Here is a 22,470-nt window from a genome sequence, read left to right on the forward strand (position 1 = left end):
GGCAGCACTGTGATGTTGTGACCAAGGCATTGGAAATGTGTGAAGTTGCAGGGCATGGTTAAGGAAAGACATATTGACCAGGAAGGGAAGGAAATTTTAATGGAACGGGCTGAGACGTGTTACAGAACTTAGTGCACATCGGAAAACACAAATTTGAAAATCCCAGGCCCGTGTTTGTGGCAAATGGCAAAATGCTTCAAATGGTGAAAGGCGTGAGTGATCGCCGCCATCTTTATTGGGGGCAGTGATCCACGGGACACGTGTGTGGCTGCCAACTTTGAGAGGGGCAAGCTGTAGGGGGACGCATGCACAGCCTTCCTTGGCAGGGAGTGATAGGGCAGGATTTACACAGTGTCAGAGTCAGGATGTTTTCAATGTCAAAGACTGTGATGCTGGAAAAGCGCAGCAGGTCAGGCAGCAGCCGATTGGTGGGAAGGAAGATGGAAACGTAGGACAGGTCAAAAGGGCAGTGCTGAGTTGGAAGGCTGGACCTGGGATAAGGTGGGTGGAGTGGAAATGAGGAAACTGGTGAAATCCACATTGATCCCATGTGATTGGAGGATCTGAAACACAGATGATGAGGCGTTCTTCGTCCAGGCATCAGATGCCTGGGATTTGGCGGTGGAGGTGGCCCAGGACCTGCATATCTTTGGTGGAGCGAGAAGGGAAGTTAAAGTCTTTGGGCACAGGATGTTTGGCTTGTTTAGTGTTTTTTACTGTTACTTTCACAGACGTTTTGTAAGTTAATTTTCATCTGCTGACCAACCCCTGACAATGTGCTGCTCTCTCAACGGACTAAATTTTCCACAGTATCTTTGACAGTGAATAATTCTTTTTTTCAACAAAAGAGTGCATTTTCCTTCCATTTCTGACCACCAAATTCTGCAACATTCTCACTTCCTGTAATGCATTTAGCACTCCCTGAAATATCAACTATGTATTTCTCTCTCCACAGACACCAGTGATTAATGCCAAAGTCCCATTGCCTGTGGAGAGGGTGATGTTTGACTTCCTTGTACAGCTGCAGTTCGTGTGGTGAAGGTGCTCCCACAATGTTCTTGGGTAAGAGATGTTACAGATTATTCACTCAGTGTCAACTCTTCACTGTCGATGTGTGTGCGACTCAACAACAGTTTGTATTTTTAGCATTTTTATAATTTCACAGAAATTGAGAATTTCTGACATAAGGCCACAGATGGGGATATTAGGTCAAGTGATCAAAAGAATTGCCAAATAAGCAGGTTTTCAGGAATACCTTAAAGGAGGAAAGCAGGTCTGAGAGGGTCAGGGAGTGCATTCCAGACCGTGTTGCCCTGGCAACTGTCGAAACAACCAGACCGGTGAAGCAATGAATAAATGCATCTTTGGGAGTCTGAAAGAAAATGAGTTGTCGAGGTCTCTCAGGTTGTGTGGTGAAGGGAGACAGAGATGTTCACAGCCAGGAATTACATCAAGGGAGAGAATTTTAAATTGTTGCTTGTAAATAGGAGTCTTTTGATGAATCAACAAGTTTTGGTACAAGTGAGCACTCGGGCAGTAGAGTTTAAGATAATCTTGAGCTTATATGTAAGTTGAATGTGGGAGGCTGGCCAGGAGTGTGTTTGGAGAACGAAGTCTGGAGATAACACAGGGATGGACGAGTATTTCAGTAAATGGGCTGAGACTAGGGTGGAGTTGGGTGATGTCACTGATGTAGAAATAGTGCTTTTGGAGTCTGGCTCCTCCTCATCACTCCCCCTCACCAGTTCACAAATATTGTTCCTTGTTCTGTCTGTCTTTTCTGGTTATGTCCTTCTCTCCAATTATGCTAAGAACTAATATTTGGCCTCACGGTTGTTGGAAAATCCTGCTCCATCTCCACTCTCCCTTTCCTTTCTGAATTCCTCATCGGTCGTGTCCATCCAGGATCTATCTTTGTTCCCTCCTGTATCTCACCTACACACTGCCAGGAGGTGACATCGTATTGGTTTCACATGTACACTGACAATGCCCAACTCCCTCTCCCTATCATCCCTCTCCATTGCTCCACTGTTACTCATTCATCAAACTGGCTACCACTCAATTGGCTGCGATTTCCTCCAATGAAACACTGCAATGGTTAAACCCATTGCCTTCAGTTGCTATTACAAATTCCTTTCCCTTACTGCTGAGCCCCTCCCTCTCACTGGGAAATGCCTGAGGCAGAACTACACGCATCACAATATTGCTCTCATATTCTGACCCCAAGGTGACCTTCTGATCAGACATCTACACAATCGCAAACACCAGGAACTCCAATCTCCAAAATGTTGCTTTTCTCCACCTCACCCCAGCTCCATTGCTACTGAAACCCCTTACCCATGTCTGTGTTGCATTAAAGTTGACAAATCAAAAAACAGAACCCTTGATGCTGCAACTGACCCAGAGACTGGTTCCAGGTTCCCTCATGATGGGACACATTCTCTCAATATTTACCTTAATAAGCCTATATGTTTCAATAAAATTCCCTCTCATTCTCCACCAAATCCAGTGAGTCGAGTCCCAACTTCTTTAGCCTTTTCTTAAAAGAGATTCCCTGCAAACCAGGGATCATCCAAGTCAATCTTCTCTAAATGCCTCCGATGAAGTGATGTCTTTCCTTAACTAAAGGGACCAAAACGTCTCTCATTGCTCCCTCTGTGGTCTCACTCGCACTTTATAAATTTGCTCTCAGGTATATACTCCAAACTCTTATACTGCAAATCCCTTCAAACAAGGAACAACGTTTCATCTCCCTTCCTGATGACCTGTTGTAAGTGTGCTGGCTTTCTGTGTTTCCTGCACAATTACCTCCTGGTCTCTTTTGTGTTGCAGCTTTCTACAGTTTCCACCATTTAAATAGTCCTCTGTTCTTTTATTACCTCCTCCAAAATGAATAACTTCACATTATCCCAAGTTATGCTCCATTTGCCCACTTGGTGTTCACTTCTCCAACAAATCCGTCTCTGTAAACAGTTTATAATCCTTTTGGAAGTTTACTGTTATGCATTTTCTCGGAGATTCGCCCTCATTCTTCTAAATCTTTCCAGGGAGCACCGGACAGTGGGAAGCATGCTGAGTTGCTGTCTTTTCAGAGAGACTCTTTGGAATGACTGGGAGGATCTTGCTGCCCATTGGTCAGAACTTGCCCATCAAGCTGCATGAGCCTTTCACACCCCATGTCTTATTGATGAGGCACGGCGGCAAAACGGAAGGAAAGAAAAGGAAGAAAATCCTGCAGTCCGCATCTCACTGACTCTTGGAACATTCTGTCCCATGTGTCAAAGATCTGCCCTGTTCAGTCACATGAAGTCCCAAGGTGGAAACTCACAGAAACCCACATAGATTTCCCACTGAACTGACTACTGACCTCCACAAAGGGTAATGTGTTGTCACCCTGGATCAAGAGGAGGGGATGGTGTGAGTTTCTAACCTGACCTGACAGTGACAGATTTTATAAACTTGTATTACAGGATACTACAGGTGGATATTCAGATGGCAATCTCAGTAATTGTAACGCCAAACTCTGAATTACTCCATTCATCAGGACCTGGATATTTGCACTGTGTGTGAGTATTTTGTTCCAGCTCAATTCCATTTTCTGCATAAAAATTCTCCTTTGAATAAAACCGTCCTGTCAATAGATCTCCCCGAAATCTTCAATATGTGTCCAGTAATCCTTTTATGATGAGTTGATGAGTGTAAGGTTTAACATCCTAATGTATATGTTTTGCAAACACTTGTCTCTCAGCTCCCCTCCATTGCTTTTGCTACAAGGAGAACAATCTCAGTTTTCCCAAACCCCTGATTCCCCAATGTCTGTTTGTGTGTCTTATAGATAACATCAGGATTGTGTTGGAACATTCTCCACTTGCCTGCATCAGTGCAGCCCTCAACAATATTAAAGAAAGCGAACATCCTCCAGGACAAAGCACTGTGCCTCAGTGGTGTCCCATTCACAACCTTCAGCATTCCCACTCTCCTCCCCCGATGCACAGTGGCATCACTGTGTATAAGGTAAAATCAGCATTGTCCTACCAGACCATAGGGCTGCTCTCTCATTAGGGAGAGATGTCTGGTGGTGGTTTAACCTGAAGGTAACCCCAGCCCAGGCAAGGGGAGAGGTTGAGAACGAGAGTCCATCTATTGTAGATGGATATTCTTGATATGTATTAACAACACCCATGTCCCTGCAACTAAAATCCCCCATTCCTTGAACCATCCTGGTAACTCTCCTGTGCCCCCTCTCAGGGACCCTGCCATCCTTCCCAATGTCTGGGCGACCTCTGGTTTGCACAGACCCAGCTGCTCTGTGTTCCTGTGGGTGATGTCACCATCGAACAACAGTTGCACTAAACCTCACTGTCTATGAGGGTGGGAGACACAAATCCCGAAAACATTTGAGATGTATTTAGTGTGCACTTGCTATGCCATGATAGATGACACTTTTCCACAAGTACTGGAAAATAGATGAGGATACTTCGGTGGTAGTTTTCTTTCTCACAGACTCAATGGACCATCAGAGCGTTTTTCTGTTCTGTAGACCGCTGAGGTGTTTATTATAGGAATATGATAGGCTCCATTGGACATCAGGTCAGAAAAGGTGATACTAGAATAGATGACACGTGATTGGTCGATTTTCTTGGGAGGAAAGTGAGACGCAGAGGTTTACGAGGAAATTCAGAAGCTCAGCGCAGGAATCGTAAAGGGCAATTATCAAGTAAGAAATAAACATTGGGCATCCTGAAAACTGGAAATAAAGAAAGGCACATATAGCAGAGCTTTGAGAGACTGGAGGGGATTAGACATGGGGAGGATAATGAAGGTGGAGGAGATGCAAGTTGGAAAGGATTGTGAGGATGGAGGATGTTACAGAGATATTTGTGATAGAGGTTTTTTTGATTTTGAGGCTGGAGTGGAATTATAGAGATGAGGAGGATGTGTAAGGCTGGATGAGGTGGCACTGATAGAGAGAGTTCCAAACATAGAGGAATTTACAGAGATAACGAGTCATAAAGTTACACAGCATCGACACAGACCCTGTGGTCCAACCAGTCCGTGTCGACCATAAATTCGAACTGAACTAATCGCATCTTCCTCCACTTGGTCCAAGTCCATCCTAGCATTCCCTATTGATATACGGGTCCAAATGTTTTTTTCCTATTAGAATCCCATTCCCCTACCCTTTTGCTCTACAATTACCCCTGACTAATACACTCAACCCAATCATTCCTGAACACTATGGACAATTGAGCACGGCCAATTCACCTACCCTGTACATCTGTGGATTGTGGGAGGAAACGGCAGCACCTGGAGGAACCCACGCTGACATGGGGAAGAATATGCAAACTCCACATGGACAGTCACCCAGTACAGGAATTGAGCCTGTGTCCCTGGCGCTGAGAGGTAGCAGTGCTAACCGTTGAGCCACTGTGCCACCCTGAAGTGGTAATTGTATTCACAGCTACCATGTCCTCTGCAAGTTTATTCCACGTGTGAACCACTCTCTGTGCAGAAGCAAAAAATAAAATCCAGAACTTCTTTTTAAAGCCTTCCTTTTCTCTCATTAAAAGGTATGTCCCCAATCTTGAATCGCGCCCCCTCCTGGAAAGGGCATCTGCTGTTCACATTACTGAAACTCTTCAGAATTTTATAAACCTCTAATAAGGTCACCCCTCAGCCCCCTGTGCTCTAATGAAAAAAGACCCAGCCTATCCAGACTCTGCTTATAATTCAATCCCTCCGTTCCCATTACCATCATGGTAAATCTCTTCTGAACCTGCTCCGATTTAATCATATCCTTCCTATAACAGCACAACCAGAACTGGGCACAGTTTTCCAGAAGAGGCCTCCCCAACATTCTGTACAACCTCAACATAACGTCCCAACTCCTATATTCAAATATCTGAGCAATGAAGGCAAATGTGCTAAACCCCTTCTGAACCATCCTGTCTGCATGTGACACATAGTTCAAAGATCTGAACCCCTCGGTCTCTTTGTTCCAAATCATTATCCGAGGCCCAACTTTTAATCAGTGTAATTTCTGCTCTCGTTAGTTTTACCAAGATGTAATATTTTGCATTTATTCCAATCCAAAAATCACAAACATCCTTCAAGTATAAAGGCAAGAGGAGCATACTTCAGAGTAAAATCAGTAAGGCAAAAAAGGGGACAGGACACCGCTTTGGTGAATAGGGCGGTTTGGACAAACCCGGGAACTACAGACGCTGTAACAGACTAGGTGTTGGAGGGAGCCCTGAGCGACAGGATTTGCGTGTATTTGGTAAAGCACAGACTGATTAAGGATAGTCAGCATAACTTGCTGCATGGGAAATAATGTGTCACATACTCGATCTGGTTTTTAAGAAGTAACAAAGAAGATTGATGAGGGCAGAGCAGTAGATGTGATCTATATGGACTTCAGTAAGGCGTTCGACAAGGTTCCCCATGGGAGACTGGTTAGCACGGTTAGATCTCACGGAAGTAGCCATTTGGATATAGAACTGGCTCAAAGGCAGAAGACAGAGGGTGGTGGTGATGGATGATTATTTTTCAGACTGGAGGCCTGTGACTAGTGGAATGCCAGAAGGATCGGTGCTGGGTCCACTACTTCTCATCATTTATATAAATGAATTGGATATGAACACGGGAGGTATAGTTAGTAAGTTTGTAGATGGCACCAAAATTGGAGGTGTAGTGACAGTGAAGAAGGTTACCTCAGATTTCAATGGGATTTTGATCAGATGGGCAAATGGGCTGAGGAGTGGCAGATGGAGTTCAATTCAGATAAGTGCGAGGTGCTGCATTTTGGAAAAGCAAAGCTTAGCAGGACTGATACACATCATGGTCAGGTCCTGGGGAGTGTTGCTGAACAAAGAGACCTTGTTGTACAGGTTCACAGCTCCTTGAAAGTAGATAGGATAGTGAAGGTGTTTGGTATGATTTCCTTTATTGGTCAGAGTATTGAGTAAGAGAGTTGGGAGGTCATGTTGCAGCTGTTCAGGACGTTGGTTTGGCCACTCTTGCAATATTGTGCACAATTCTGTTCTCCACCTATCACAAGGATGTTGTGTAACTTGAAAGGTTCACAAAAGATTTATAAGGATATTGCCAGGGTTGGAGGGTTTGAGATATAGGGAGAGGCTGTACAGGCTGGGGCTGTTTTCCCTGGAGCATCAGAGGCTGAGGAGTGATCTCAGAGGTTTATAAAATCATGAGCATGGATCGGAGAGATAGACAAGGTATTTTCACTGGAGTGGGGGAGTCTAGAACGAGAGGGCATAGATTTAGTATGAGGTAAAAGATATAAAAGGGACCTAAGGGGCAACTTTTTCATGCGACGGTGTTGCGTTTATGGAACGAGCTGCCAGAGGGAGTTGTGAAGGCAACATTTATTAGGCATCTGCATGGGTATATGAATAGGAAGGGTTTAGAGGGATATTGACCAAGTGCTGGCAAATGGGACGAGATTAGGTTCGGATATCCGGTCGGTATGGACGAGTTTGACTGAAGGGTCGGTGTCCGTGCTGTATGTCTGTGACTCGCAGCTGGGGATCAGCTCAGTGGGTTTCAGTCTCTTAAAAGGCAAATCTTACTCTGCTTTACTTTTTAAAATCCGCAAAATTCAGTAGGGTGAGTGTTTCCTAGTTTAAGTGCCTTTGTTATGATCTTTTGGTTGAATGTTTTAAATATAAAATACAGGTTCTAATGTATTCGAGAGTAGTCTTTTATAAAGCTGTAAGACTCTGCATTTTTCTGGGTCTACAGATTAAGGTGCAGAGATGGCCATTGGTACAGTGATGTGCACTTCCTGGAGGAGAGTAGGGGGAGTTTGAATGATCCTGATGATAGCCTGCAGGAAGTGATGCAAATCCTCTTGGATCACATGGATCAGATAGAGCGGCGTTTAATGGTAATGAAGAATTTACAGGAGTCAGGGTGTGTGATAGGTGGCAGTTTCAGGCCGGAAAACTGCAGATACAGTCAGGTAGATGGGTTACCTCTCAGCAAGGTAGGAGAGGGAGGTAGGTAGAGCAGGAGTCTCCTGTGGAGAAAGTGAGGACTGCAGATGCTGGAGATCAGAGCTGAAAAATGTTTTGCTAGAAAATGGTTTATGACCGAAACGTTGATTCTCCTGCTCCTTCAATGCTGCCTAACCTGCTGCGCTTTTCCAGCAACACATTTTTTCAGCCATGAGTCTCCTGTGGCTCTCCCCATCTCAAACAAGTATACTGTTTTGGATAATGTAGGTGGTCATAGACTTTCAGGGAATTTTGCACTGACAGCCAAGTTACTGGTACTGAGATTGGCTCCACTATAATGAGAGGTCTATCAGATTCCAAACGCTTAAAGATGATAAGGGACTTTCTAGTTGGGCACAGACTGCTGTTTCTGCAGCTGGCAGTGAGACATCAGAAAGGGGTGGTACCTCCCTGGTGCCAGGGTCAAGGATGTTTCGGACAGGTAGCAGAATATTCTCAAAGGAAAGAATGACCAGTGGGAGGTCATTGTACATTGGTACCAATGACCTAAGAAGGGGAAAAGATAAAGTCCTGATGAGAGAATATAGCAAATTAGCCTGGATTATAATAAACCAGGTCCTCGGTCATAATATGTGGATTACTCCAGATGCTACATGCTCGTGAGCCTAGGAATAGCAGGATGGAGGAGATGAATGATTGGCTAAGGAGCTGGTGTAGGGCAGAAGGATTCATATATTTTGATCATTGTAATCTCCTCTGGAGTAGAGTTGATGTGCATAAGAAGGATGGATTGTACCTTAATTGGAAGGTGTCTGATATCCAGGCAGGGAGATTTGCTCGGTTAGTGGTGCTGGAAGAGCACAGCAGTTCAGGCAGCATCAAACGAGCAGCGAAACTCGTGCTACTCAGGAGTCATTAAACTCGTGAGGGAGTGTGGGTAAACTCAAAGAGATAGTGAGAAAAGAGGTAAGTCTGAGTCTGGTACAGTTCAGAAGTCAGACAGTCAAGGCAGGCAAGGGCAAGGCACAGAACCAGGTAGAACTGACAAGATACACTGCATTTACTTCAATGCAAGAGGCCTGACAGGGAAGGCAGATGGGCTCAGGGTATGGTTTTGAATGTGGCACTGGGATATCATGGGTATTACAGAAACGTTGCTCAGAGATGGGTAGGACTGGCAGCGTAATGTTCCAGGGTATCGATGCAAGAGGAAGGATAGAAAGGGGGACATGAGAGGAGGCGGAGTGGCCTTTTTGATGAGGGGTAGCATTACAGTTGTGCTGATGGAGGATATTCTGAGATTACGTCCAGCGAAGTTATTTAGGTTGACCTGGGAAATAAGAAAGGGATGATCACCTTGTTGTTATTACCTGTGTGGGTTTCGTCTGTTTGCTGTGGTTTCCTCCCACTATCTAAAGATATGCAGGTTGGGTGGATATTCCAGGCTGAATTGCCCATATTGTTCAGGGATGTGCAGGCTAGGTAGATTAGCCGTGGGAAATGCAGCGTTACAGGTTTAAGGTAGGAGGCTTTGAGGGTCAGTGTGGATGTGATGGGCCGAATGGCCTGCTTCCATACTCTCAGGATTCTCTGATAATTCTACTAGTTTTAAAATAGTTACAGAAAATAATAAACCACATCTAAACGGTGTTCAAAATTGGACAAAGGCGAATTTTGACGGTACAAGGCGAGAACTTTCAATATTTCTTTGCTATTCCCAGGTAAAGGGACAGCTGGAAAGTGGGAACATAAGAACAGAAGGAAGAGGAGCAGGAGTAGGCCATCTGGCCCCCCAAGCCTGCACTGCCATTCAATAAGATCAGGGCTGATCTTTTCATGGCCTCAGCTCCACTTCCCTGCTCTCTCACCATAACCCTTAACTCCTTTCCTGTTCATAAATCTACCTTTTGACCTAACAATAGTCAAGTTGATAACGTCAACTGCTGCACTCAGCAGCAAATTCCACAGATTCACAGATTTATCTGAAGAAGTCCATCCTGAACTCAGTCCTAAATCTGATATCCCCTTATTTTGACTCTGTGCTCCCTAGTTTGCTCCGTCCCCAGTGGAAATCACATCCCTTCATAATTTCAACTTTTTTCCTATCCAACCCCCCATACTTCGAAATTCCAATGAGTATAGAACTAATTTTCTCAATCTCTCCGCATACGCCAACCCTCTGAAATCCTGACTCAAACTAGTGATCCTCCACTGCACCCTCTCCAGTGCCAGTACATCCTTCCTGAAGTAAGGAGACCAAACCTGTACACAGTACTCCAGGTGTGGCCCCTCCAGCACCCTGTACAGCTGCAGCATAACCATCCCTCTAGCAATGAAGGACAATATTCCCTTCACTGTTTTAATTACCTGCTGCACCTGCAAACCAACTTCCTGTGATTCATGCACAAGGAAACCCAGCTCCCTCTGCACAGCAGCATGCTGCATGTTTTCACCATTTCATCAGTTAGCTGTTAGTCCGACCAAAATGGATGACCTCACATTTCCCAACATTGTCCTCCATCTGATCGACCCTTACCCACTCACTTAACCTATCCGTATCCCTCTGCAGACTTACATTGGCCTCTGCACACATTGCTCTACCACTCAGCTTAGTGTTGTCTACCTTTCATGAATCGATGCTGTGTCTGCTCTGAGACAATTTCTATCCAGATAACTCACTATTTCTTCCTTGAGAGATCGAGCATTTCCCCCACTACAGAAGTTATGCTAACAGGTCCATTTTAAAATATTGGCATCACATTTGCAGCTATCTAATCTGTCAGAACGGTCCCAGAGTCCAGCACATTTTAGTGAATTATCACGAGTGCGTTTGCTATTTAGCCGCTGCCATCTGTTATAGTCCCCTGGGATGCACTCCATCACGGCCAGACGATCTGTTATCTTTCCCAATACCATCTCTTTACTGAGAATGATTGCTTCTATGTCCTCATCTGCCATTGCATCCACAGGCCTGCGACAACGAGAGTACACAGACAGTATGTTCCTGTTAAGGCCAAGGCTGGTAGGTGTAAGGAATGCTGCTTGTCGAGAGAAATTGAGGGCCTGGTCAAGAAAATGAAGGAGGGATATGGCAGGTACAGACAGCTGGGTTTGTGTGAATCCCTCCAGGAGTAAAAGGGCAGTAGGAGTATAGTCGGGGGAAACCATGAGGGCTAAAAGGGGACATGAGATAGCTTTGGGAAATAGGTTTAAGGGAGAACCCAAAGGGATTCGACAAATACACCTAGGACAAGAGTAACCAGGCAGAGATTAGGGACCCTCAAAGATCAGCAAGGCTGTCTGTGGAACCATCGGAGGTGGGAGGATTTCATGTCAGCTTTTACTTAGAGGATGTGGAAGTGAGACAGTTTGGAAAAATAAATAGTGATAACTTGACAAGTGTCCATATTACAGAGAATGAGGTACTGGATATCTTATAATACATAATGCTGAATAAATCCCTGGGACCTTATCCAGTGTGTCCCAGAACTTTGTGGGAAGTTAGGGAAGTGATTGCCGGGCCCCTCGCTGAGATATTTGTATCACCAATAGCCACAGGTGAGGTGCTGTAAGACAGGCACCATTATTTGGAAAGGTGATGAGGAAAGTCCAGGGAACAATACACCGGTGAGCCTGAAGTCAGGCAAGTTGTTGGAAGGGCTTCTCAGGGACAGGATTTGGATGTAATTGGAAAGGCAAGAAATAATTAGGGATAGTCAGCATGGCTTTGTGCATGGAAATCACTAACTTGGACTTCAGAAAGACGTTCAACAAGGTTCAACATAACAGACTGGTTAACAAATTATACAAAATTGGCTGGAAAATTGGAGACAGAGGATAGTGGTGAAGGGTTGCTTTTCGGACTGGAAGCCTGTGATGAGCAATATGGTGTAAGGATTGGTGTTGGGTCCACAGCTTTTCATCATTTATATAAATGATTTCTATGTGAATATAGGAGCTATGATTCGTGACTTTACATAGACACCAAAATTGGAGATGCAGTGGACACGGAAGAAAGTTACCTCAGAGTACAATGAGACTTCAATCAACTGGGCTGAGGAGGGGCAGATGGAGTGGAATTCAGATAAAGGTGAGGTGCTGCATTTTGGAAAAACAAATCAGGGAAGGGCCTGGGGAGTGTTGCTGAACAAAGAGATGTTGAGGTGCAGGTTCATTGTTCTTTGAAAGTGGAATAGGTAGGGTGGTGAAGAAGGCATTTAGTTAACTTGCGTTTATTGGTCTGTGCAATATGTATAGGAGTTGCGACATTATTTTGCAGCTGTACAGGATATTGATTCAGCCATTTCTGGAATTCTGCTTTCAGTCCTGGTCTCCCTGCTATCGGAATGATATTATAAAACTTGAAAGGATTCAGAAAAGATGTGCAAAGATGTTTCCAGGGTTGAGGGTTTGACCCATACAGAGAGGCTGAATAGGCTCGGGCTGTTTTCACTGGAGCATCGGATGTTGAGAGGTGACCTTCGAGGTTGATAAATGGTGAAGGACATGATTAGGGTGAACAGCCAGGGTCTTATTCCCAGGTTAGGGGAGTCCACAACCAGAGAGCACAGACGGGAGGGGTGAGGGAAAAGATTTAAATGTGATCTAAAGAGCAATGTTTTCAAGCTGAATATGGTACGTGTATGGAACGAGCTGCCAGAGGAAGTGTGGAGGCTGGTACGATTACATTTAAAAGGCATCTGATTGGGTACGTGTTTAGGAAACTTTTAGAAGGATATGGGCCAAGTGTTGGCAAATGGGACAAGATTAATTTAGGATATCTGGGCGGCATTGACGAGTTGGACCGAAGTGTCTGTTTCTGTGCTGTGCATCTCTATGACACTAATAAATTAAAATTAAGATAGATTTCTCTTTTATGGAGAGTTAGCAAAAGACCTGACAATTCTCCTTGGAGCTGAGAAGCTTAAGCAGTGATTTCAACCAGAAACAGATTTGTTTCCACGATATTTAATTTACAGAGACACTGAGAGAAATTATTGTCACAATTTTTAGTAACTACTTTCAGGTAATTGGCAAATAATGCAGGTCAAAAATGTGAAGGCTATTTTACACAGTAGGTTCTGAGCATCTGGAACAGTTTGAATCACAGCTGGATGCAGCTTTTGTTATTGTCAAAACAGATTTGGAATTTAACTATTTGAGGATAACTGTGGAGGGTTACTGGTAAATGGGAGTGGAGTAAGGGCAGATTGGCAGCATCTCCAGAGGAAGAAAGTACAGCCCCAATGGGCTGAATAGCCCCCAGCCCCTGTGCTCTGTGATACTGCCCCATTCACTGAATGATGAAGCTCATCCCCGGGCAGAGCCACAGTCATGTACAGCAAGGAAACAGACCCTTTAGTCAAACTTGTCCACACCGACCAGATATCCCAACCTAATCTAGTCCTATATGACAGCAGTTGGCCCATATCACTCTACGCCCTTCCCATTCATATACCCATCCAGCTGCCTTTCAAATGGTGACAGCCTGTATAGTTACACCACTTCCCTGACAGTAGATTTCATACATGCACATGAAAAAAGTTGCCCCTTGGGTCTCTTTTATATCATTCTCCCCTCACCTTAAACCTATGCCCCCTCGTTCTGGACTTCCTAACCCCAGGGAAAAGGCCTTGTCTCTGTATCCCATCCACGCCCCTCATGATTTTATAAACCTCTGAGGTCACCCCTCAACCTCCTACCACTCAAGTCACAATGGGACCTGGCTGATTGATGGCAGCTTCAGACCAATAGGGGAGTTGGTGTAATCCTCCCGCCAATGGGAGTGAATGAGGGGTGTGGCCAGCAGGCCAACACGTGACCATGAGCTGTGCAGGTGCAATGTCACTGTGAGGGGGGAGCCAGTGAGTGTGAAGGGAGTGGGAGAGACAGCAGAGACTGGGAGAGAAATTGAGTTTGTTTACTGGGTGGGTTGATAAACACACGCTGTTGGCTGCTGGACCTGAATTACCAACTCCCAGTAAATGAAAACCAAAGGAATTGCGGACGCTGTAAATCAGAAACAAAAACCAGAAGATCCTGAAAATGCTCAGCAGGTCTGGCAGCATCTGTGAAGAGAAGTCAAAGTGAACATTTCTGATCCAATCACCCTTCGTCACAACTGATGTTCCTGAGAAACAATGTTGGTTTATATGCAGAAGGTAGGGGTTAAGGAGTAAATGATAGGTGGTGATAGATTCCAAAGAACGCGATGGGAGCAGTTGGACAAAGGAGTGGATAACGATCTGGCTGGGGGAGGGTGAATAGCTGTTTATGGAGACTGTTAGTGACTAACCATAGGTAGTGTGTAATTGCAGGCGAAGTAATAACAGGGCCTGGTCTATGGGATGGGGGCTAGGACACTAGTACGTAGGAGACTTAGGACTTAAAATTATGGAATCCAATGTTGAGGCCAGAGGGCTTAAGGGTCCCCAGGTACAAGGTGAGGTGATGTTCTTCCAGCTTGTGTTAAAGTGTGGCGCTGGATGTGCACAGCAGGTCAGGTAGTATGCAAGGAGCAGGCGAATTGACATATTGGGCCTAAGCACTTATTCAGGAATGTGAGGGTGGGGAAGAGGACAGATAATAGGATGGGTGTGTAAGGCTGGTGGGAAGGTAGTTGAGAAGGCGATAGGAAAATGCAGGTGGGGGTAATGGTGAGAGGGTGGAGTGGATAATTGGGAAGGAAGATGGACAGATGGGACAGTTTGAGGGCAATGCTGAGTTGGAGGGTTGGATCTGGGATAAGGTCGGGGAGAGAGATGAGTAAATGTTGCCATGTTGTTGAAGGGTCACTCCATCCCACCTATTATTTACTCTTTTACCCCTATCTTCTGCAGTGCAATGATGTGTAAGTTAGGTGAATTGGCCAAGCTAAATTTCCCGTCGTGTTCAGGGATGTGAAGGTGAGGTGCGTTGTTCAGGAGAAATTTAGAATAATAGATTAGCGGAATGGGTCTGGGTGGGATACTCTTCAGAGGGTCAGTGTGGATTTGTTGGACCGAATGGCCTGTTTCCACACTGTAGGGAGTCTAATTTTCCCAGCTGCCATCGGTTCTGAGGAAGGGTCACTGGACCCGGAATGGCCCTTGGTGTGTGCAGGAGCTGGAAACTGGGAAGGGGGAGTTCCAACGGAAACCGGGAGAAAATGATTCAATTTAGACTGGGAGGTTTTATTTACACGTCTGGACAGGATGTTAGTCCTGAATTAGAAATTCTTGGTCCCATGTTTACAGCAAATGGGAAAACGGCTGTGGGCCTCAGTCAGTGATAGGTCCTGGGTTATGGCCGCCATTTTTATTGGGTGCACGGTACAGCAAGGTGCATGGACATGTCCTCTTCCTGGGTGGGGGAGGGGTGATTTGAAAGAGGAGCATTTACACATCAGGCACATACCAGAGAAATATTTGTCTTTCCAATTCATCCTGCACTGGCTGAGATTTGTTTTGTGAATTCTCTTTATGGGATATTAAATGAGAATAATTGAGGACGGGATCTCAAAAAAGCAGATTTCTGCACTCAGCGGAGTCATCAGGATCTGAATATCATTAGCATTTGACTGTGGAAGGAGAAAGGGTTGTCTGTTCTGTCTCTGGGAAAATATCTCCAATACTTTTGTGAAGCAAAATGCAGAAAGATGTTCAAATTTGTGGTTGAATCCCCCATGGGCGATTTGGCCTGAGTGGGAGCACAGACTTATCCAGATTATACCTAGTCTCTTTGCAGGAACTGTCAGATTTAGTCCCAATCACTCACTTCATGATGTTAACCTGTAAACTCCTAATTTTCAACACCCTGCAAAATTCTCATTAAAATTCTTTGTGAACTCAAATTCCAGCACATTTTCAGGTGGAATATTGCAGATTCTGACAACTGTCTGTTCATCCAGAAACTGCTGAGGTCCATGTTGACTCTCGGGTTACAAAGGGCTGAGCTGAAAGATGAGGTGCTGTCCCTGAGCTCCCATTGTAATGCATTGGAACAGTACAGGAGGCTAGGGCAGTGTAGGTGTGACCAGACAATGAAAATGACAGGGCTGCACTGAGTGTTGCTTGACTCAATGAGTGTGTTTTGGAGTTGGGTGAAAACAGAGGGAAGTGAGACAGGGAGAAGTTGAAGCTGAAACTCTGGTTTAGTTCAGGCCATTGAGAAATTCACATGGTCCCAATGGGAACAGCCAATTTGTAAGTGATACCTGCAGAGTATTTGTTAAGTTTTTAAAATATAATGTATCAGCTTAAGTAAAGATTGGGGCTTTTGATAGAAAATGGAAATGTTTGAAGTGAAGGAAGGTTGAAAGCTCTTTTAAATTCTCTTAATGGGAGTAATTAGTTGAATCTAGAGAGACGTTGTGACAGGGGTCCTCAGACCCGTGGTGTGCTCCTCTTGTACAATGTGGGAAATAAGGGATACTTGCATTGTCCCTGACGGCTATGTGTGCAGGAAGTGGGCCCACCTACAGCTGCTGGGAAACTGCTTTTCAGACCTGGAGTTATGAGTGGACTCACTGTGGAGCATCTGAGAATGTTATGGACAGCACATTTAGTGAGTTCGTCACACTGCAAGGTGAGGGTTACATAGGCAGAAAGGGAATGGGTGACCATCAAACCAAATAAAAGGCTCAGGAAGGCAGTGCAGGAATCCCTAGTGATCATCCACTTCTCAAAAAGATACTGAATCCTGCTTGGGATTCTGTTGGGGGTGAATGCGTGGAGTGGCTTCTCGGGAAATCAGCAACAGCCAGGTTCATGATACCACAGATAGCTCTGCTGCACAGAACCGGAGGAAAGACAGTGGCAGGGCTATAGTGACAGGGGATTCAATGGTCAGGGGTACAGGCAGGCACTTCTGTGGCCGCAGACATGAATCCAGGATGGTATGTTACCTCCCTAGTGCCAGGATCCGGGATTATCATGGAGCAGCTGCAGGACATTCTGGAGCTGGAGGGTAAAGCCAGTGGTTGTGGAACACACCGATACCAATGACATCACTAAACAAAGGGATGAGGTCCTGAAAGCTGGATATAGGGAGATCAGGGATACAGTAAAATGTAGCTCCTGAAATAAAATAATGTCAGACTTACTCACAGTGCCATGTGCTAGTAAGAGCAGGAATAAGAGGATAGATCAGCTGGACGTGTGACTGGCGAAATGGTGTACCAGAGAAGGGTTTAGATTCTTCAGGCACTGGGACCGTTTCTGGGTGGGTCCTGTATCAGTCTGACTGGTTACCGCTGGGCAGAGTTGGGAGAAATCTCCTGGTGGAGGCTTTTGCCAGTCCCCTTGGTGTCGTTTTAACTAGTCTAGCAGGGGGATGGGAACTAAAGTGTAGGCTTAGATGGGTCAGATTCAGGACAGGGAATGGGAGGTAGAATATTAGTGATGTAGTCAGCGGCTCAGAAAGCCAAAGGAAAGGAGGATGAAATGAGCATTGAGTCCCTCTTCATCCATCAGTCCTGCCATTCCAGGAATTATAGTCAGCAAAATATGGAGCTGTACAGCTCTCTGACTCTTTAAGTGCTTGAACAAAATGGGGGAAATCCACAATAAAAACAAAAAGTGCTGGAGATCCTCAGCAGGTCTGGCAGCATCCGAAATGGTGACAGATGCAGGAAACATTGCAGCCTTGAAGAAGTGTTGAGATTATCACACCAGGTACTACAATATCGGTTACACGCTGAGTGCCAGAACGTGGGACTAGAATTAATAGGTGCTTGATGACCAGCATGAATACGATGGGGCTAGAAAGGTGACATTTCGGGTCAGGACTATTCATCAGGGCTGACAAAGGGTTCCGACCCAAAACATCAACCTTCCTGCTCCTGTGATGCAGCCTGGCCTGCTGTAGTTCCCCAGATCCACATTGTATGGACTCTGACTTCCAGCATCTGCAACCCAAAACTATCACCACATCCCAGGACTCAGGCTGGTGACCCTCCTTTACACTCTCAATAACCAGGAGAGCCTTCCTTGGGAAAGGGGAACAGAGGTATACACAGTACTCCAGGTGTGGTCTCGCCAAGGCCCTTCCAGAAGGGGATCCCTGCTCCTGTACACGAATCCCCTCACTGGGAAGGTCACCCATCATTTACATTCTCCACTGCTTCCCACTCCTGCCTGCTTCCGAAAAAGAGGGAATCGCAGAGAAACATGGAATCAAGTGAGGTCAGAGTCTCTGTTATAAAACTGTTGAACACAATGCCCCCATCTTCTACATACTGGCCATCAAGCACACGTGCCTGGTGTGATCATCTAACCACTTCTTTAAGGCTGCAATGTTTCCTGCATCTGTCACCATTTCAGATGCTGCCCGACCTGCTGAGGATTTCCAGCACCTGCTGTTTTCTCTGCTGTAGAGTACTGAAAGGGGGGATTTGTAGTTGAGAAATTCAAATTGAACTTCATGTTCAGTTTTGATGGTTACTTGATCCGTGCCGATCTGAATATCATTGGCCTTTTCATCTGGATGGAAAGGTGTGCATTCTGCCCGTGGACGAATATTTCAAATCTCAGTGTGATTGGGGAAACGTACTGAGACAGCGAAGTCCATGTCAGCGTGGGGACTGTGGAGAGAGATTTCATTGGTTTTAAAAGTCTAAAAAATCATGGCACATTTCCCAGGAACAGTTAAGCCACTGGTTTTGTATGAGGACAATTAACCATGAAACCAGAAAGACAAAATGATTCCTGCATCATGGAAAAGCTATGAAAATGGGATTGTTGTAATGGGGGAAATTATCGATCATTTATTGTAATCCATTGGCGTTGTCATGTCTGTTCCAACGCCGTGGGGAAACACTGGAAATGTGATGAATGCAATGTAGGTTTCAGTTATTCAACTGGAAAAGGTGCAGAAGAAATTTACAGGGATGATGCCAAGGCTCAGGGGTCTGAGTTACAGGGAGAGGTTGGACAAGTGAGGGCTTTTTTTGTTCAGAGCAGAGGAAACCGAGGGGGAATATTTTATAGAAGTGTATATGATCATGAGAGGCGTGGGTAAGGTGAATGCACTCAGTCTTTTTCCCAGGGAACCAAGGACTGGAGGGCATCAGTTTAAGTTTAGAGGAGAAAGAATAAAAGGGAAGCTGAGGGGCAACTGTTTTACACAGAGGGTGGTACGTATATGGAATGAGCTGCCAGTGGAAGTGGTTGAGGCGGGTACACTAACAACATGTAAAAGGCATTTGGACAAATACATGGATAGCAAAGTTTCAGAAGCAGATGAGCCAAGTGCAGGGAAATGGGGTTAGCATGGATGGACATTCTGATCAACATGGGCCATTTTGGGCCAAAGGGGCTGTCTCTGCTGTTCCATGCTGTAACTAAGTGTATTTGCTATTTCTCCCACGAACTCTGTTGGTATCCTGGGATATATTCCATCAGGGCAATGAGACTTGTGTACCTTTAACTCCATTAACTTGCCCAGCTCTAACTCTTTCATGATAACGGTTATTATCTAGGTCCTCACCTTCCTCAGTCTCCTTATCAATTACTGGCATGATCTTCGTATCCTCCACTGTGAAGACTGACTGCTGTGTAACCATCTTCCTGAACCCTGCTGGATAGGAATTACTAGGCACAGAACTCTGAGAGGTCTTCTTTAGGTATTTATTGATGAGACATGGTAGTTACCTGGGTATTTTACGTGCAAAACGCCTTTAGGCAGCATCAAGTCCGATCTACGGCTCCCATTCTTCTACCTTTGTGATTTGTGACTTTGCATTGAGACTGTCTCTCAGGATTATCTCCATGGCAACAACAGTTTAAAAAGTCTAGTTCAGTTCAACTCTGTGGTTAAACCACACACCACTCCACCCCCCCCCCCCCCCCCACACACACACACACACACACACACCACAGTGGCTCCCTCAAGTACCTGACAGGCGCTTCAGTTTCATGTGGGGTTGTCTATCAGGATTCTGATGTGCAGGAGCTGGAGTTGGAGCTGGGGTTGGGGTGGGGTGGACAAAGTTAAAAACCACACAACACCAGGTTATAGTCCGACAGGTTTATTTGGAAGTACAAGCTTTTGGAGTGTGCTGTGATTTTTAACTTGATCAGGATTATCTCTCTGGTAACTGTTAAATGCTTCAACAATTACAGAGGCCATATGTTCCCCAAACAATAGGTTTCCCTCTAGCAGTGTAAACTGCTATTCTGTCTTTGGCATTGCTACTCATCACTTTCAGTTGACCTTTGAAGTTTTTCTAATCTCCTAGTTTCTCCTTGGTCTTTGCCAATTTGTATGCTTTATATTTCAATTTGATAGACTCCCTTATTTCCTTAGCCACCCATGGCAGCTTACTCCTTTTCCGACAGTCCTTCCTTTTCACTGATATATACTTTTGCTGAGCACTTCGAAAAATTGCTTTGATATTCCTCCACTGTCTGTCAACTGTCCCACCATAAAGTCTTTGCTCCCAGTCTACATTACCAACCCCTGCCTCATCCTATTGTAGTCTTCTTTGTTTCAGCAAAGGATCTTCGGACTGGATTTAATCTACCCGCTTTCCATCTGTGTTCTAAATTCAACCAGATTTATCACGTGTCTTTTGTCAGATTACGAAGTGAGGCGATGTTTCCTGGGTGTTTTGGTTTTCATTATCAGTGACCTTGGCTTTGTAATAAATTATAGAATAGATATTCACAACAAGAGTATTCTGGACAGTGTGAATGTACCACACAGTCTATAACCATAAATCACTGTTACCCCCTCAGTTTAAAATTGCAAAATCATTATCTTCTACACACTTCCTCACTATCTCAGTTTTGAATACTATTCCACTTGACTGTCCTACATTTTCCGAAAATCTCCTTTGGTGAAGGTGGTGAGTTTTGGATTCAGCTTTCCAGTTATTACCGTAAGAAGATAAGCCCTGGGCACAGGGGAGGCAATGCAACCCTTCGAATCAACTCCACCATTTAATACCATGATGATTGAGCTCACCTCGGTCTCAGCTAGATTTTCCCGCCTGCCCGCTCTCTCTCTCTCACCCTTCAGCTCATTGCAAATTAAAAATCTGTATCTGTCCATTAAATTTGCTCATTGTCTTGGCATCCACTGCGTTTTGAATAGGGAATTCTACAGATTCACAACACATCGAGATAGGTACATTCTTCTTCATGAGAATAGAATAGAATCCCTACAGTGCAGAAGCAGGGTATTCATCCATCGAGTCCACACCAATCCTATAATTCAGACTCACCCATTCCCAGTAATTCCCATGGTTAATGGTTTAACCTGCACATGCATGGACACTGTGGTTTAGCATGGCGAATCCACCTAACCTGCACATCTTTGCACTTTGGGAAGAAACTGGAACACCGAAAAAAACCATGCCGCCACTGGGAGAACGTGTAAACTCCATACGGTCACATAAGGCTTGAATCAAACAAGGGTCTCTGAAGCTGTGAGGCAGAGGTGCTAGCCACTGAGCCACCTCTGCCTAAAAATGCTTCCCCTTATTAACCCCTCCACCCCGCAATTGACTGAATCTATATTCCTTACGTCAAAAATTGGGTTGTCTAACCAGATGTCTCAGTCAAACCCAGTGACAAGCCATATGTCCTGTCTGTCTGAATGGGGATCCTATACACAACACCTTCCACCCCAAACGTTTCATTGACTTTCCAGAGACAGGGCTCCAGTGAATTCATAGGGACTGCGACTCCCACAATCCCTGAGGCAGGGACCACAGGTGTGTGGGGAAACCCGGCACTGTACATGTGCAGAATGTGGCCGGGTTTGGAGCACGTGTTTTGGGGGTAATTAGGGGAAAGTATTTCACACTGTTGTTGGCTAGAGGAGGAACGTATCTGCTTGTAGTATTGATCAGTTGGAGGGTCAAAGTGTCACTACACCCACGTGGGACCACTCTCCATCCCCAATTCTTTGTAATACTGGGAATAAACTAATGGGAAACTAGGAAGAATCTGATCCATTCTCCCAGACTGAAGGTTCCTCTTCTGTCCAGGATCTGCCACCTCCCTTTCTGTTTCCTTTTGTTTCATTCTACTATTACATTATTGACTTGCAGCAACTGAAGGGAAAGGAAGTGAACCCAGAAAGGGTGCAGAGTCTAACCAGGGACGGGAAGTGGTGGCATGGGTCTGTTTATCAGTAACTGCATGAGAATGTGGAGGGTGTACATTAGGGGCAGCAGAGTCAGAATGGTGGGAGAGTGTAAGTGGGCTGGAGGGTTACAGCTTTGGGGGAAGAAAGGGGAAAAAGATATTCCAGAGAAACTAGAATTGTCTGTTCTGAATTTCTAATCTGTACACATTCCTTTATACAGGGTGCTAGATGGTGAAGATTTGCAGACTGAAATCTCAAAATCATGTGCAGATTGTGATTAAGTTAACCAGCATTTGAAGAACCAAAGATGGAGAATCACTCAGACAAAACCCTACAACACTCCCCCTCACAGCATTGTCGGTCTCTCTGCGCCAAATGGAGTGTGAATGGTTCGAGACAGCAGCTCACGACCATCTTC

General features: G+C 45.1%; 1 long non-coding RNA gene across 1 annotated transcript; it reads left to right on the forward strand.

The window, feature by feature from the left end:
* Positions 1-976: 976 nt before the first annotated feature.
* Positions 977-22,406, forward strand: LOC140458621 (uncharacterized). The gene is made up of 3 exons (XR_011953621.1): positions 977-1,062; positions 3,471-3,566; positions 22,273-22,406. It is a non-coding gene; the product is annotated as an uncharacterized lncRNA (long non-coding RNA).
* Positions 22,407-22,470: the final 64 nt, after the last annotated feature.

The sequence above is a fragment of the Chiloscyllium punctatum genome, chromosome 33 (assembly GCF_047496795.1).
Source record: "Chiloscyllium punctatum isolate Juve2018m chromosome 33, sChiPun1.3, whole genome shotgun sequence".
Classification (NCBI taxonomy): domain Eukaryota; kingdom Metazoa; phylum Chordata; class Chondrichthyes; order Orectolobiformes; family Hemiscylliidae; genus Chiloscyllium; species Chiloscyllium punctatum.